An 18,123-nucleotide genomic window follows, 5' to 3' on the forward strand; every position below is an offset into this window, starting at 1 on the left:
GTACCCTTCTCCGCTTTCATGGCCCCAATTCCTACCCATACAGGCCTTATCAAACACCCAGCATTCGCTGTATTATATGTGTGTCTTTGTGTGTGTGTGAGATAATGAAAGGGAACGATAATGGTGGACGGATCCCTCCCTCGTTGGTGGACACTGTCGAACGCATGTCACCGAAATTGTTAATAATGTGTGTAGGCACGCCTTACGCGTCGCTCGCTTGCTGATAAAGGGGATGAAAAAGAAAATAAGGGAAAATGTGTGATATTGGAAGAGGTGCGTGTGTGTGTGTGTTTAAGTCACTTTCGTGCTTTGCTGGGAAGCTCCACGAGTGCATTCCGGGAACTGACGGGTGACCGGTATGATATAACTGCCGCTTGTTATATTTGAAGACGGCAATTTGTTTGTTACTTTGTCACAAGGGACGACAATAATAATGTTTGAATAATTTTATTTCACATTAAGGAAAATTGGTAATAATTATTTGAAATGAACTAACAGCGTGCTAAGTGCTGTAAGACTATAGTGGTATTAACTTGTCGGAATCAAATAAACTTCCCCGTTTTATTAAGTATTTGTAAGTTAAATATTATCGCTATCAGATGATTTGATTGATAGCAGCAAAAGTAAACTTCATAATTTATGGCGTACAGCTTTATTGATAACCACTTGTGCAAGGTTAAAGTTAATGAGTCTGTTTTTTTTTTGCTGCTGTTGTTGTTGCACTCAACTTTAAGTTAATTGCATATTTGTACTTCAATTGCTCCAAACAAACCTATAAATACACAGCAGGCGGCGGCGGGCTTCTGTAATGTCTAATTGTGGCAACCTTTGGGGGGAAGGCCACTCCCTTCCCTTTTCCCTACTGGTCCATACTGCATACTGGTCCATTCATTAGCCGGACCGGAAACGGTTTCCCGGAACCGGCACAACCATTTCCTGTTTCTCATTTCGTAAACAGTATACCGTGCTTCCGTCCATCGTTTCCTCTCTTTTCTTTTCTATAAGTCTCTCTCCATTCCGATGGATTTTCCTCGCTCGCGGTGGAATTCTTTTGGCTCCAACGCTTCCATTTGGCGCGGTAGAAGTTTCACGTACACTTTCGCACCGCAATCCCGGGAAAGTCGGTGATGGGCTGGTGGGTCTCCTCCAGCGTTCCTACGGGAAGTTTTTATCGATTTTGGAGAGAATAATGGAGAGGAGGCGCCCACATTTGCTCGGGCGACGATGGGACGTGGTCCCGGGTAAATACGACGATGGGTAACATAAGCCCTCTCCCGCATGTTTATGTTGTTTATACGGGATTTTCCTGCTAGATGGAAGTCTCCCGGTTTTCTTGCTTCTCAGTACTATTCGTCGCTCCCCAAATGTCCTTAGACGTACGAGAGTGGTGTCTCCCGTTTTTTTTGTCTGAAACATAGAAGGAAAACATTCCATAGCTGGTCACTTTTTCGCCAGCCAATCCTTGTATTTAACGGAGGGATTTCCGTGGGAATTGATGACGGCGGAGATCAAGGAACGGAACTAGAGGTCAATTGGTAAGCTCCAATCCGTGACAATTGACAAATGTTGCAGGAAGCGAAAGTTAACGGCGTTATGGTGACCCTTGGCACTCTGGGACATGTCCTCTATGTTTCATAACTTCACAATGATCAGAGACGATTTAATTTAATGTTAAATTTTTCATATACTTTGTATATTTATACAACTAACATTCGTTTTATAGTAAATCGTACATTACCAACGTGTTTTATTCGAACGTCTATTTCGAATTTATTTAAAAAAAAATATTTATATTTATTTATTTATTTACTTTTATTTGATTACCAATTTTTATATTTTTAGTATAATAACTTATTCTGAAACTTTTCTTCAACACACTTGCTTCACTATGGAATTGTTATCGCTTTTTTACAGTTTCTTACAGTTATCTGATTGTTGTTTAAAGAATCGGAAACATTTTCCCGTCCCTTTTTTACCACAATTTCCCCTTAGCACGCCAAAAGACACATGCTCAAAAGCCGTAAAAGGAAAAGCTTTGGCACTGGATCGATTGTGTAGCGCAAGTAGCGCAGCCACACCAGCGATCAGACACAGCCTTATGCGGTATTGCGGAGCACCGTCCTAGGAAGGTCGTCCTGCTGTGTCCCGGTAGAATCATCCTTTAATGTTTTCCCTTACCAGATTCTGCTCTGCTGTAAGGGTACGTTCAATGATTCCTTCCTGCATGTGTCGGTGTGTTGGTTCTGCTTCCTGGAACTTCCTGGTTCACTTGCTCTCGCTCTCTGCAGAGTTCTTTGCCTTCCTCTCTTGAAAATGCAATTTCTAAGCTTATCCTCCATTATTTAGATGTGCGTTTAGAGCCACTTCCGGGTTTACGGAAACACATTCTCATAACTTGCCGCCAGTTGCTCGTACAAAAGGCCACACACTGCAGAGCTCACCCTTGGACGGTTGAGACAATCTTGGATTGATAATTTGCATCCTAACTCTACCGCTCGGTTGGCTTGTTAAAGAACGTTTGTTGCTTTGATTAGATTAGGCTCAGTCAGCGCAGGCTGTGTGTGATGCGTTCCGTTCGCATCTGTCTCCCGGTGAGGGAGATGAATGAACCATCGGCGGTTCATCAGACGCGTGTTCATTCGGCGAACCACCGCACCACTACGAATCGGAATCGAAAGTGCATCGATGCCGTAATAAAAAAAAGTGCAGCCCCCGTTTGCATCTGTCTTTACGTTCGGGGTGCCTACGTGACGACCAGACCCACTGTACCTATCTCGCTCCCTGATTCGTAGCAAAGCTCTCTCGTTTCCTTCCATTGATGTTCTCGATCTCTAGCAGGGGTTTGGAAAAAAGGGAGCGTCGAGTATCATCACCATCATCATCATCATCATCATCAGTGCGTTCGCACACAATCGCGAAGGGTGTGTGAAAGGGTGGGAACGGTACAGGGAGGCAGGGAGAAAGCGGAAGAAGCGAGGAGTAAAATTTGTGTCGAAAATGGAATGCACAAGGGAAGGGTGAGAATGTGAGAGAACGGAAGTCGTTAATAGTAAAGCGAGGAAGCATGTACGGTGGCCGGTAGTTGCAGGAAGAAGACAGAGTTAGAGTGAGAGAGAGTGTGGAAGGGAGAGAGGGCGAACCGTTTAGATTTGGATTTGTTCGCCCAGTGTGGAAACGGGACGGAAGTTGTAGGGAGAGAGAAATCGGAATTGAAGAAATGCGAGGCTGCATGAGAGATTGCAGGGTTCGTCGTACGTTAAAAAGCAGTGCATTTTTGGAATGATTCTTTATCTATTTGCAAGGCAGTTGCATTTGATCGTTTAAGTGCAAACTGTTGGATTTCTTTCCAGTTACTAGAAATTTAAAGCTAGCTGCCAGACTGTCCTTAATGAATAAAAAAATATATAAAACTCTCTATCTATATAAAAAGCTTTAGCTCTCTAGGTGGTTTAAGGTTGGAGTCACAACACTATGATATATTTTTTAATTGCCTACCAATCAATATGGTCTGGTCGTTCTTATAAAAAAAAAAAATACATCCAGTGCACAGATCACCATATTGTCTTACTTTTGGTGCGATGTTTGTGTAGAAAAAGTACTCCCCTATTAATATACGGAATATTACGAAAGTTTCAGACATATCAGATGAATGAACATGACACAGCAGACTTTTGATTTTAGCCTAAGCCAGTGCTAAATATATTTCAGATTCCAGCATATTTCCAGGATGGGTACTTAAATTATACCATGCCTTTGTGTCTATGATCGATCTACTCTTTATCATTGAAAAGGCCTACAAAATCTTATGCAATTCTATTCAATGTCTTATTGGATCCAAAAACTTAACATAATTTAAATAAATTAGATATCTCTGGATATAACCTGTAACCTGTCACCAGTAGACTTGCTAGTCCCCGAAGTCCTTTTGTGCTGTCGCAACAGTAGATGAAAACCCCTGCCCGGCTCTCAGGTGAGCGTTTGAATCGTGCGCTCTCCGCCCAAAACCAACCGGTTTAGCATTCGCGGGTATCGCAGCGACCGCCCCGAGAGCAAGCAGCTTGATTCAATTCGAATCGAAAAACCAGCGCGGACGGACGTCACGCTCGCACGTCACGCTGCTCGGGTGTTTTGGTCTGAAGAAGCGGGTCGGAAGCAGGGCGGAAAAGCAGAAAGGGAATAGGAAAGGAAAGAAAAGTGAAAACGAAATCGTGGGTCGTGTGTGTGTGTGATTGTTGGCCTGCGGGAGAACAACGCGACAAGAAGCAGCAGCCCAACAGAGTGTGATTAGCGTGGAATCGAAGCTGATGTTTTCCAACAAAACCATCGGCAATCGTGAGCATTTTCCTAGCCCTGCTTTTCGTGAAACTTGTTAGTGGTGTGCTAAGTGGATGAATGAAAATACACCTGAAAGCGAAGTAAGTAGTGCAGCGGTAGCAATCATCGCCATCATCATCATCAAAATTGTGAATCTTGCTAGCGGCGATGTTGCGGGTGTTGTGTGCGCGCGTCTATGTGTGTGTGTTTTGAAGGTGTGTTCCCTCGATGGTCTGTTTGTCTCATCCCTTACGGTGCGTGGCGTACGTGTGTGACTGTATACGGCGTGAAATTTCGTGCACCACCATCATCCCGCTGCTAGTCGCCGCTGGTCTACTACTTCCACTGTGCTTGCGTGCGAATGTATTGTGAACGGTCCGCGAGCACCAGTGTGTGCGTGATGATATGTAGTAGGCTGGGAGTACCAAGTAGTAGTAGATAGTAGCAACGACGGTAGCAACCACACGCGAAGAAACGGCACGCTGCTGCTGCTGCATTCATTTCGTAATCGTGAGAGTGAGCGCAAGCATAGTAGGCGCTTTCATTTCGCTTCCTTTCTCGCATTCTCACCCTACCTACCATCGCCGTCGCACGTCATCGTTTATCAGCGCGCGCTGGTTGTGTGCTAGAGGGTGGTTGGTTGCGCCAGGGGGTGGTTTTTGATTGGATGGCTAGATGGAAAAGGGAGTGGTAGGAAGAAGGAAGATGGGCTCTCTGCGTCCCATCCGTCGTTTTCGTATCAATGGGGTGGAAAAAAGGGCCAATTGTGAGCCACTGTCTCTGTGTGTTTGTGTGTGTGTGTGTGCCTGCACGCCAGATGGATAGAGCGTGAAAAATCGTGCCAAGTTTCGTTCTGCCTCACTTTTCTTGCCTCACCACCACCACCTGATGGTCGACAAGCAAAAAACGGATCCGAGAAAGAGATAGAGGTTGAAACGACCGGTATGGCTATTTCCCGTTTTCCCGTATTTGGCCGTTTTTCATGGAAAAGTTGCTTTTTTCCACTCCTTCTTCTTCACTATGGGAGAGGAGAGTTTTTTTTATCAAAGGCGTTTTTCCCAACAACGAAAAAAACTGTTTCAATCGCCTACTTTGATCTGTGTGTGTGTGTTCCAATTCTTTAATCAAAATCGCCGTCGGTTCGTTGTGTGCTAGAAGGAGAAGGGCTGGGCTGCGTGGGGTTGAATTAGGGCTGAAAGGGAATTATATTGTTGGCTTGAATTTCGTTTAAATTCATTAGAATAAAACGTGAAGGAAAGCAGCACCATTTATTGTTGGGCGATAAATAACGCAAATTTCGATGGCACACACAATCAAAACGTATGCAAACAAACGAATGTACGTCATCGTTCGTAAGGCAAAGAATACCACTTATTACAAGAAAAGCAGCATGGAAACAGCTTGCCAAATGAAATCACTTATGTTTCATTCCGGTTTGCATGTTTGGGAAGGTCGTGAAAGCATCATTAAATTGCTGTTGTGTTTCTGTGTGCGTGCGTATTTATGAGGGGCTTTACGCGTTCTTCCGGGTGAAACTTAGCTGATAAAATGGTGTTACATATTAGGTGACGTTTCTCAAGGCCCGATGCTTGATTTTTCTGTCCCATTTTTATGTGGACTTTGCATTACAAAAGTGTGTAAAACGGTTGCATAAATTGAGCAAGAAATGTTCTTCATTGAAATCTATGCAGTGGTAGAAATAAGGAAGTAAACGATTGATAATGTGAAAAAAGGGCAACAGTTGTGTGTGCTGTGAGATTGCAAAACACAGGGCAGCAATGTGTGCGTGTGCGGTTTGTGTTGCATCTGTGGTGTGGAAACAAAAACACGCAGCAAACGCTTGGCATACACTGCGGGAAATAAGAATAGCATCACCGTGTCGCTTTACAATATTTTCGAAACTTACTTATCGGTTTTTTTTTCACTTCAGAATGTTAAGGTACATTCCAAAAATATGTCCAAAAATTTGAAGAAAAAACACCCTGAAAAAAATCTGGTTAATTAAGGTTTGTGGTTGAATTACTTTCATTCACAATTCTCTATGGAAGTAATGTTTTATGAAAAGCCGCGTGAGAAACCTTTTTTTATCGCTCATTTATAAACAATAGGCCCTTTGAATGGTAAACCTTAAAACATATCAGACCTCAATTGAAAACAGTCGAAAAACTTCAAATCAAATGCCAATTACGCATAAAATTTCAACATTTTGTCGATGAATGAAAGTAAAATTTTCATATTTTCGGATGAAATAAACCTCAAACTTAATGGTTCAGAGAATTGGCAACACTGCTGGCACCATCTGCGTGAAGGACCCAATTTCCACATGAGTGGAAATATTGATAGTTTTGCTTCTATAAGCCTAAATATAAATGAGAAGTCGGATGATTTTACCAAAATGTTCTGATAAGCCGAAAACTTATACGGTTGTCTTAACAGTAAAAAACTTTTGGATAATCTTTTCTTTTCATTTTTAAGAACACAGTAAATAATTTAAGCAACTTAAGTTAACTGTAACATCTTACTGACAGCTGACTGAACTTTATTCTTTGGCCACGAAATTACGGCCTTATGCAATAGTAGGAAATATCGTACACTCATTACTAACATCACGAAAACGGATATTAAATTGGGTTTCTTCTGTAATGCGAATCATAAGTTCAATCAATTTAAACTTAAAATAACATAATCGAAAGTTAATTTTCGAAAAAAAGTTAAGAAAAACGGTTGTTCTATTCTTATTTCACGCAGTGTAGAGGGACCGCTGTGCTGTATAGGAAACCGTACAAAAGCTATTTAAAGTGAAAATTATTTAAAAAAAACATCGTATCATCAAAGCAAGCGTTCGCTGCTAGCAACAGCAAAACAGAAGAAGCAGCAGCGGCTACTGTATAGTAGCGTATCATCTGTTTGTTGTGTTGTGTAGTGTTTTTAAGTGTATTTTTAAACGCAAAGAAAAATGGTGTCATTTGAACGACACCGGCCTGTACAGCGTCCACGCACACAAACACAGCTGCAAAGGGTTTTGTTTGTGTGTATAAACAAAAACAAATCTTCAGTGCGCCCTGTTTAATGAATTTGCTTCCTTGATACTTGATACGCTAAAAATAAGTGAGTTGTATTACTTATATAATTAATTCCATTTTAACAATCTTTTACCTACATCAGGAAATACAGTTGTGTGAAAATTCAGTGCCAGAAAGCATACCTCTCTACTGCCACCGCTTATCGACGACCCGTTCGGGCGAGTGATTAAAGTGTGCGAGTGCGTGCGTTCATGCGTACCGAGGTGTGTTTCTGTGTTCATACTCAATCTAAATGAAAACAAAGCTGCCACCCCCCCTACCACTACTAGTGATACATCGTGAAGGGAAAGAATTTTAATATTAATCTAAAAAGTAGTAAAAAGTAATCTGCAAGTGTATTGTGATGCGTAGCAATCTCTCTCCTTCTGTACGCGCTACGCCAACGTAATCGAATCACTGCCAAGTGTAAAGAAGTGTTCAGCTTATTTCTTTAAGAAAGAAGCATTCTACTGTAAAAAAAAAACGGACAAACAACACACGCCGTTTTGTTATAAGCAAACGCGTTCTTGTTCTCTACGCCGACCACGAAAAGGGAGCCGTTTTGTTTTTTTGTTTGGGGCCAACAACGAAACCGAACCGAGGCAAAGAGCATATAAAAGAATCTAGCAGGGTTTAACATACCTCACAAAGCAGAATCCAAGGTAAGCCATACGATTCCTCCGCACCAAACATTCGGGTCCGGTTGTATTTGTGTGTGTGTATGCAGGTTGCTGCACTGCTGTGCACATCATTTGATGCATCGTCTTTATTCATCAGGTTGGATTTTCTTTTTCCTCCTTCACGTTGGGTCTGTTGTTTTCCCCCCGGTCATATAAAAAAGCGTTTCGTCTGGTTTTCCTACCTTTGCTTTACCACCTGATCTCGATCTTCTTTTTACCTGGTTGTGGTGTGCGTGAGCTCATCGTTTTTTTATTATACACCACGAACGGGAGCCAGAATGCAACTTGCAACTGCACCGAGGCACGGAACACACAAAGGAAAAAAGGAAACTTTCCTCACATTACCTTCTGAGTTCTGTGTCGTGGCTTTTGTTCTACTTCTGTGTGTACGTTTCATGAGAAGCCATTCATTGTGCTTGGGATGGTGGTGTGGGTGAGGTATCAATGTGTACGATCATTTTAACCTTCGGATTGGTTTAAACACAATAATATTGCTTGTAGTAAAATTTAGTGAAACAATTCTCTTTACATATTTATTTGTTTATCCTTGATGTTAGATGACTTAAAAAAAGGCTACGCTGTATCCTGTACTTCTGATTGCGAAGATTTCCAAACTATTCCTGATAGTTTTTCTCGGGACCAAGTACAGGTACCAAGTACAGGAAAGCCTATCAAATTTCTGTCATTAAAGGATTGGCCGTTTGGTTTGCAAGGGTCTGAACTTCCCTCAGAACATGTACTCCATAAGCAGAAGGTCTGGTGACTTCTTCAACACCTGCTCATTTCTTAAGATATTTCTGGAACAACACTGATCGATTATCTGGTGATCTATCTGCCAAGATTCATGTCAATCGTATCTGGTGTTTACAGAGATCCTCCGTAAGACTTTTAGCTGTAAAATTCTAGGTGATCGGATAGCAAGCCTTACATCTCTTAAAAATCGCCGTTCCTTTGCCCAATATAGGCAGGACTAATCCATGCAATGTATTCCTTCTTCGCATAGTCTTTATACAGATCCTTTTCGTTATGCTTTCAAAATATTATATTCCTTTTTCATTTTATTTTCATTTTACCTTCAAAATCTCCCTGTCGCCTTTTCGTTCACGTTAAATATCCTTAAACATATTTTTATGTTAAGATGATTTTTCAGTCATAAGACATACCGATCCCCGGAAGCGCTACGTTTCCGCCACAGTTTTCTCTCTTCTGTCTGTCATCCTTCCGGCTCCGTGATAGACAGGGGCGGCAGACAGAATGGATGCAATAAATGTATCCTGTTGTCAACTTTATGATGTTCCGTTCCGTTGTCTAATGCCACACCATCTTCGGCGACCTGCATAGGATCAGGATCTTTATGAAGGTTTTTGTGTTCGTATGTGCATCCAGGAAAGAAAGCACGACGACGACAACCGAGTGAAAGAGATAGAGAGAGGGGGGGGGGGGGGCGGCTAATGATGAGGCCGCGCTGGTAAGAGATCCAGAGACAGCCTCCTCTTCTCGCATCGGAGCTGCAGCGCGAATACTTTGAAGTGTTCCCAGCTCTCAACGGCAAAGCCAAAAATGTAGGTCAAACATTTATTGCATTCGCCGCGTCGACACACTGTGTGCAGCCAGAGCGCGCGCCCTTCCAGTGGTGTGTACGTCTTCTGCGCCGGGGTTGTTTATTTTGCTTCCCCGTTTTTCCTTCCTTCTTGTGGCGCGCGGCTTCATTTCCGCTGCTGTGTGTGTTCTTCAGCTGCTTTTGTGTCTTCTGGGCTGTGGAACGTTCGAGAAAAACAGGTGGAACAACTGGTGGAAGGACATTGTTTGCAACCACTGAATTTGTTCTGCTATATAGCGCAGACTATTAATGGAGCAAAAAGGGAAGAATTGGAAAAAGGAAAATTAATGAAAAATTGCTTCACCTCTTGTAGTCATAATCGTACTGCACATAGACGATCAGGACAGGAAGAATCAAGAATACAATTTAAAAAAATTGTTTTATGTTATTTCATTGGCTTTAGTTGAACTAAACTTTTATACTTACTTTTATACTAATTTAAATTAATTTTTACATTTAAAAACCCACTTAAATTATTTACTGTATCACACTCAGGAACTCAAAGTAAACTTACCTTTATATATATTTCTTCCTCTCCTTACTCCACGTTAATACTTGCTTCTTCATTAGCTACACATTCCAACGCGTCTACGGCTCCGTTGGGTGGTGTTTCGTGTTCCCCTTTCTTTGCGACAATTGCTCTTATTTATTTTTTGTTGTTGTTGGTGTGGTGTACGTGGCTTTGTTCCATTCCGTACTCGTTTGAAGTTTGCGTACGTACGTTGAAGGTTTCCACCTCCACACACTCACCGATGTTGATGTTGTTACGAGAATGCAGTGGAAAACTGCATTCACCCCCTAATGTTTACTGCACGATAGTAATCTATCGTTTTTTTTTTTGTTGGCGAAGGTAGAGACGATATACTGGATGGACGGGAGTTGCTACAGGCAGTTGCAAAAATTATATATAAATTACAGCAATTCATTCGCTGTCCTAATGTTAGTTTTGAAAATCTCGAATCGTTACTTAAGCCTTCTCGAAGGATTGTTTTAGCTCAACCGCTGCTCAACATCAACTAAAGCTTTGCAGTTCTACCCTTGAAAGCAGCAGTGTTTGTAGGTTTCTGTGTGTGTGTGTGTGTGTGTGTGTATCCGTTAGGCAAGTCTAAGCACGATCGTTTATCTTTTCTCGCAAGTAATTGCCAAGTCCGCGGGTAAAGCTTTGCACGCTAGCGGCGGTTGTTGTTGCCGAATGCAGCTGCAACTGGATCCAATCTGGGTCGGGGACTTGATCACGTTTGCGGTACTTCGCAAACGCTCCGAGCACTCCTCCTCTGTAATCCCTCTCCGGTCCTGTCGTCGACCTGGATGGGGTAGTTGGATTGGGGAAGGCATGCCCGCTCGGTGGAAACGCTGTGCCTATTGTGAAGACCTAGAAATGCATCAGACACTAAACGAAAAAAAAATCGTTAAAATGCATTTCGAAGGACAATTATCAGGGTAGGCTATAAAACATAAGGACACCGAACAAAACTCCAGCTTGAAATAGAAATCAATGAATGTAGCATTCTGTTTTTTTTCCAGTCTGCACTGTTCAGCATTTCCATTTGCATTATTTCTGTGTGTTTGTCTAAATATTGCATTTGAATGTCGCGAGCCCCTCTCTAAGCACAATATAGATAGCCTCGCAACTTCGTTCTATGATAGACTTTGATGGTAGCTTTTCATTGGTATTATGAAGGTTTAGTTTGCTGCCGTCGGTGTTGTTGTTGCGCTGCATTCAGCACACATACACAAGCCCAACACAAATATTGCCGCTCGCACTCCTCCGTGACATGTGATTAGCACGCTGAGTGAGGCCACCCATGGGCCAGAGTGAACGAAGCACGCGAATCATCGCGCGGCAGAGGGGGTTTTTGCCTTGGGATAGGTAATGGTTTTTTAGTATCGTGGATCGTCGACGCCATCGGGCGCTGCTGCCGCTGTTTGTCGTCATCACGAGCCGGATTGCTGCTCTGATGTTGTAGCGCCAAGATCTTCCTCGTTTTGCCTTTCGTTATCGATGTGTAAGTGTCACCTTCCTGGGAGTGACGTCATCCTTTTTTTCTATTAAATATTTTTATAAGAAAAACAAGAAGCATGTAGTAATTCTTGTACTGCGTTGAGGAATTAAAATATGCTTAAGCTTTATATGCTTTCGAAACTATCGTAAGATTTGATAAATATACATCTTGAAAACAATAGATTGTATGTTCCACCTTTTTGGAGAAACTTTCTATTGATTGAATTTGAAAAAGCATCGATGTGGAACGATGATGTTCACAAACAACAGCAATTAATGTTTAGTATCTGGCACGTGTGGTATTTTGGACCGTAATAAATAGATAAATCAGTCGGGTTTGACCGTGTTTCAAGGCATATAGCAAACACCCTACAAGCAGTAAATATGTGGAAACTGTTTAAAAAATCAATATAATCTGGGAAATTGTCAAATCACGTTGGGACGAATCCAAAAATGGTTGAGACACTGTCGAAAGCCTTGACATGGGTTTTAAACTGTCTGGCAAATCGTTACTCTCTCTCGGCACGAATTCACCCATCTTTGGGAAAATTTCAAGAAGCTATAAGATTAATCCAAATATGTATGGGAAACCGTCAATAAACCAAGGCATTATTTCGATTTTTTTAAACAGAAATCATTGAAAATATAGAGATTAATCAAGTTAATCAAAGTAAATTTTATCTGGAACTACGTCCATATTCTCAGATGTTTTGTTCTTCTTCTTCCTTGGCACTACAACCTCGAGAGGTCTCGGCCTGCCATTTCTGGCTTTCTGTGACTTAATTTTATCCGTAGTAAAGTAGTCAGCCCTACGCACGGGGAGGCGGTCTCGATGGGATTTGTACCCCGGTCCTGCCGTGTGAAGACCGGCGCCGCTGTCGTCTCGGCCACCGGACCGCGATTAATAACATTTTATTAATATGATTAATGCTTCTTCAGAGGTTCTTAGGAACATCTTTATTGTATGTATCAGACGAACATTTCCATAACCCCTAATCGTATGCAGCAAAAAACCTTCATGAGCATGTCCGAAACGATCAAAAGCGTTTACCAAGCTCCAATCCAAAACCCTTCGAAACCCCTTTTTTTCTCCCGCTCGGTAAGGTAAACAGAGCTAAACAAAGAAATATTTCCCGTACCTTTTTCGGTAAGGAGAAGAGCTCACCAGTTTGCTTTCGTAAAGGTTGATGTTTACTTCTGGGAGCATAGAGGGTTTAAAGTACTGTAGTTGGCGGCAACGAATGGGATGATGTCTAAAGGTTTCACGTTGCATTTGTTGTTGTATGTCGCTTTCCTTCAGTTGGTCTGGTCCATCGCTTCGCATCGGAAGGAGGATCTCACCTTCGTCCATTTGCTTTTTGTGTTGCTTCGCTCTATCTTTCTCTCTATTTTTGAGCCGAGAGAATCATTAGCGTACAGCACCGCCAACGAGCTTCTTCGGTGCGGTCTGCCTGGCCGACGTCGTCGTAGCTTTAGTTGTAGTTGGCGCGACTTTCTACCTGCTGCTCTCAATGCTCAAACTCTGCCTTGAAGACTCTCTAGGAATGGTGTGATGAAATGTTCTTAGACTTTGTTGATGGAAGTATTGGTAAAGGTTCGAACCAATATGGAGCGATCCCATTTAATGCACATTGGAATCACCGTGTTTTGAGGGAAAGCCAGTAAGAAAGTATGTGGATTCGTTCCACACCAAGGAGCGAGGAAAACCCACGTCAACAAATAGCGTTTTGCGATAAAACTATTTTGTAAGAATGCTACACCCATCTGTACCTGGATCATAAATTCAACTGCCATCGTCGAGGGTCACCACGAGGTGGTTTTGTGTGTACGCGATGGCGCGGACATTAAAAGCCGGTGGAAAGCACGGCTGGTTAAATAAATACCCGATAAATTGTGGAAGTAAACCGCGCGGCGATGCAATGCACAAACACGGCTCTCTGTCTCGTTACGATGTTTATTTTCCTGGTGTTGTTGCTGGGGGCCCACCATCCCGTCGAGCGACTTGATGCCTGGTGTGGTCTTTTATTGAAACAGTTTTGTGTGTACAACACGGCGGGGCAACGGTTGAAATGCAACGTGGAGCACGCACCCCGGCAGTCGGTGTGACGATGATATGATTCGCCATTTGCTTCGCAAGCGAAAGCTGCAATAAAACCCGATGCAATTTGCCGGAGCACGGTGAGAGATCTTCGGGGCGCGAGTTTGAGGAGAGATGCTATCTGATGTGCGTTGTTGCATAAAGAGTGTATGGAAATGTGTGATAGAAATAGGATAGTAAAGATAATTAGAAACATCTTCGGCAGAGTGCAATAGTGCAGGAGGCCACAGTTTTGTTCCTAAGATTGGCGTTCCATTTACGATTCGAAAATGCAATTGCACAACAACAGAGCGGGCAAGTTAAGGCCCCGTGAAGCACAGCGAAAGGAAGCATAGAAATAGCAGCAGCAAAACGCGCTATATTCACCGTTAGACCACAAATGGCAGCGGCGGCGGCGGCGGCTAGTCGACGTCGAGTTAGAAGCGTGTGTGTGTGTTGGGTCGTAATGATGCGAAAATGCAAAAATGCATTTGTGTCGGTGGAAGGAGAGACCGGGGTGTGTGCAGTACGACGATGTGCATTGCTGAACTCAGTATCCCCTCTTCCTCGGTGAAGCAGCTCATGCCGGAGGCGAGACAAAGAACTAAAGGGGGCCATCTAACGGGTTTTCTGGTTTTGGGAGGGAGAGATAGAAAGAAGGAGGGAGGGAGGGAAGGGAGTTTGCTGCACCCAACACCCCATGTGCTATGTGTGCATGGGGAGGGGGAGGGGATGCATTCGTCAGCAGAGTTTGTATGTGTTTTGTTGTTGCGAATACGCTTTGATTCGTTTATCCAATAAATTCGTGTTCCCATTTTATTATATGGGGTTTTGCAATCAAGTGAAGCATTTCCATATGTTTTACGCACTTGTTTCGTGTGATTATATTTGGTTTACTTACTTAAGATACAAACACAAATTACCAATAAGCTCAGAGCCTCTTATGAATAGAATAAATTTAAAATATGATTAAGGTAACTAGTATACCGTCTTGAAGCTTATCTATATATCGAGTAGTTGAATTTTTATCTAAAGATCTACTTATATTTTCTGTATTATCATTAAAACCACAAGGCCTTTGCATATTTGAGTTTTAGTCATATTTTCTTAACCAATATTAAGACTGTAGGGACTGCTCTAAGTCTTGGCAGCAGCTCAAGAGTTTTAAGCATACATCTTCTAAATTCTTCTTTGGCCTAACGACCTCTTGGTTCTGCCATTTCTGGCTTACTAGACTTTGTTGAATAGTCAGTACTCACTAGGGAAGAACGGCCCTGATAGAATTTGAACCCCGGTGCTGCCGATTGAAGACCGGCGCCGTTGTCGACTCTGTTACCGGGCAGCAATTCACATCAATGTTACCATAAAATGTTCAAGTTTTTCCGAGGCCCCATGTGATGGGAATTATTATCCTTGGACCTTAAGCGATCTTAAGTTGGAGACCCTATGAACATCTTATGAGGTCTAATACACAGTTTTTGAACGAATTTGGAGCACTGATGTTGGGACAGAGCACTAGATGCGACAGTGGCGCCTGACTTCACACGGCAGGATCGGGGTTCAAATCTCATCTGGGCCGTTCCCCCACAGTGAGGACTTGACTATTCAACTATACGGTATCAATAAGACTAATAAACCCAGAAAGGCCGGCAAGACCTAAGAGGTCGTTAGGCAAAGAAAGGTGTTGATAATTATTCTGAAGTGTAGACAAGTCTGTAACAGAGTTGTACAGTTTACAGTGTGCTCGTAGTGTTAACAGAGCTGTATTACTGTTTTTAATAGATTTCAAATATATTAATAATGCGTTTGTAGGGCAACCAGGATATACGAATCACAGGAATAGTGTTGAAGAAATAGCAGTAATGAATTCGTTAGAACCTCTCTAATAAATTAACGTTTCTTAGCTGTAAGTTTTTCGAATCTTCTTCTTCTCTCTTGGCCTAACGACCTCTTAAGGTCATGTCTGTCATTTCTGGTTTACTAGAATTATTGTAACATAATAGTTGGATAGTCAGTTCTCACTATGGGAGAATGGACCAGATGAAGTTTGAACCCCGGTCTTGCCGTATGAAGACCGGCGCCGCTGTTGTCTCTACCACCGGGCCGCTCTGATGTTTACGATTCACTTCTTTATATTTATTTTTGTTTGCATTGGATTTGCATTCAAGTGTGATTGCATAAGCTATTCTGCCCCTTTTGCTACCGTAGGCGATCTGAACCGTGTTCAATTATAGCAAATAAAATTAAAAAGAAGAAACTTTCCCACTTGCGTGCGTGCCTGAAATAGTATTACGTGCAATTAAAATAATCTCTCAACCGCACACTACCAGTTGCTGCGTTACTCTACGTAGGTAGAAAACCCGATTGTGTCCCCCAAACCGTTGCATTACTGCGTGTGTGTGTTTGTGTGTTGTAAAATCGGCACAACAAAGCGCTGGGTACATTTTTTTCTAAATGACACAACAAACAAAACCCCTAGCGCCCGCCCGGATGCATCACAACGCTTGATGTTTCGCGTGATGCAGGCCACTGCACTCTGTGTACCTCGTTAGGACGTTCTCATTTTTCATATGTCCCGCCTGCGTCCATTCGGGCGCAGGTTTTGCTATTGCGCTCTGTGCCGATCGTGTGCCACCCCTTCTGTGCGATCGTGACTTGAAGATTGTCATTTTATATGCCTGACAGCGCGCGCTGCAAGTCACCACCGACTGCAATCTCTAATGCGCCGTAAGTGGTGAGCTTTTCTTGTGATCGGCTTGCATGGTAGAAGACGGTAGAAGCTTAAAAAGACCCGAACGTCTGAGGGTGGAAAAAAATCGTGTCAGGACGACGGGAGGCTTAGTTGGGATGTTGCTGCTGTTTGATTTTAGAGTTGGCTTCAAGATGGGAAAGGCAAAAACCTGAGGATTGCACAATTTCCTGCTGGAATCAAGGCAAAACCTCTTCGAAGGCTGGGAATGGGAAAATAACCTTCTGTGAGAGTTGACAGTTTCAGTGCTTATGCTGACGGGTTTATTATTGGTTTAAAGATAATATTTTTTGTAGAAAATCTTGAAATATTAACAATTATTCTAAACCAATTTTAATACTTTTTTTTTAAACGTTTGGAGTTGGGCAGCGAGCTTTACTCGTACGATTCTGATGGACGGGCCATGTAATGAGAGTAGCACCGAACTACCAAGCTCGTTAAATCTTAGAGGAGACTTAGCGGACTCAAATTAGCTTGGAGTCTTTTCACAGGTACACATGAAACTTCCCAAAAAGGAGTTACGATTCAAGATTGCTTTCCTACCGCACATCGCAATGTCCTGTGTTGCGTAAACTAGATTTTAGAGAATAATGAAAAACAGCGCACCAACCGGTCGCATAATCTGTTCTTGATTATGAAATGCTTTTTGACGCAAATAATAGCGTGACATGTAACCGGTGGCCATGGTGTCAAAGTTTTCGGATTGCTTTATGTGACTTTGTAATCTTTTTAACAGTTTCTACTTTAAATGTCAAATTGCGTAAAGCCGGCAATGAGGTGTGTAATCTAATAACATTACAACGATTACTACCGCCGTTCTAGGGCAACGAAGCGCCTATTAAACTCCCTTACACAAGCAGCACCCACCAACGGGCCAAGCAGCCCGGTTAATGTATTTTTAATGTCAACGGAAATGAAGCTGTGTCACGTGCTATTGCTAGCATCAAGCACCACTCCGCTACGCTTTCCTGTTCTCCGGTTTCTTAATCCCGACCTAAAAGAGACGCATCTGTTGCGTTGCATCTCCGGGTGCAGTAGTTCTATCTGCGTGAGCTACTATTTTCATTTGTTCCGCTCCGTAATTAAGTCCGGAGGAGAGTGTGCGGCAAGCGTCTTGATGTACACAAACCGTGTGACCGTGTGTGTATGTTGCCGGTAATTTTAAAATGTCCCTGCAGATAGACAGAGGCACAAGACAGTGGAGAAAAAGGCGCCCGAAACATGTGCCGCTATGCTTGATCTCCGTTTTCCACGTCCGGTACAAACGTGGTGGAAATCTGTTGCAGCTGCGTTTATCCGGTGCGTCGGTTGGAGGATCTTTTCTTCAAGACGCCCTGATGCCCTTTTCAATGCCGGTAGAAAGAGACGCGAGCACGTGTTCGTGACGGGAAAATGTAAAGGCGCATGATTCATGTCGTTGCTACGAAAGTGGTAAGCACGTGCGCTTATCGAGGGATAAAACTGCCGCTTCCTGCCCATTGGATCCGCATTTGGCCGGGTATTTGCGTGTGGGTTATGTTAAAAATAAATTCCATCGATAGCCATCACCTTTACGTCACTCAGTTGTGCTTATCATAAGTACGTGCTTTTTTTTTGTTAAATCCTCCATGCTTTTCAATCACATGTTTCATGTGTTTTC

At 42.8% G+C, this 18,123-nt stretch overlaps 1 protein-coding gene across 2 annotated transcripts in view; it reads left to right on the plus strand.

Annotated features, from left to right (window-relative positions):
* Nucleotides 1-18,123, plus strand: part of LOC118511667 (histone demethylase UTY) — an 88,151-nt gene that overhangs the window by 22,375 nt on the left and 47,653 nt on the right. Inside the window, exons 1-2 of one of the 2 annotated variants that reach the window (XM_036055020.1) lie at nt 4,061-4,415; nt 7,480-8,038. The exons of the other annotated variant lie outside the window; for it this stretch is intronic. The gene's annotated coding sequence lies outside the window, so the exon portion shown is untranslated. Of the gene's footprint in view, nt 1-4,060; nt 4,416-7,479; nt 8,039-18,123 lie in introns of those variants that run through there. 2 annotated transcript variants of the gene reach the window in all.

The sequence above is a fragment of the Anopheles stephensi genome, chromosome 3 (genome assembly GCF_013141755.1).
Source record: "Anopheles stephensi strain Indian chromosome 3, UCI_ANSTEP_V1.0, whole genome shotgun sequence".
NCBI classification, from domain to species: domain Eukaryota; kingdom Metazoa; phylum Arthropoda; class Insecta; order Diptera; family Culicidae; genus Anopheles; species Anopheles stephensi.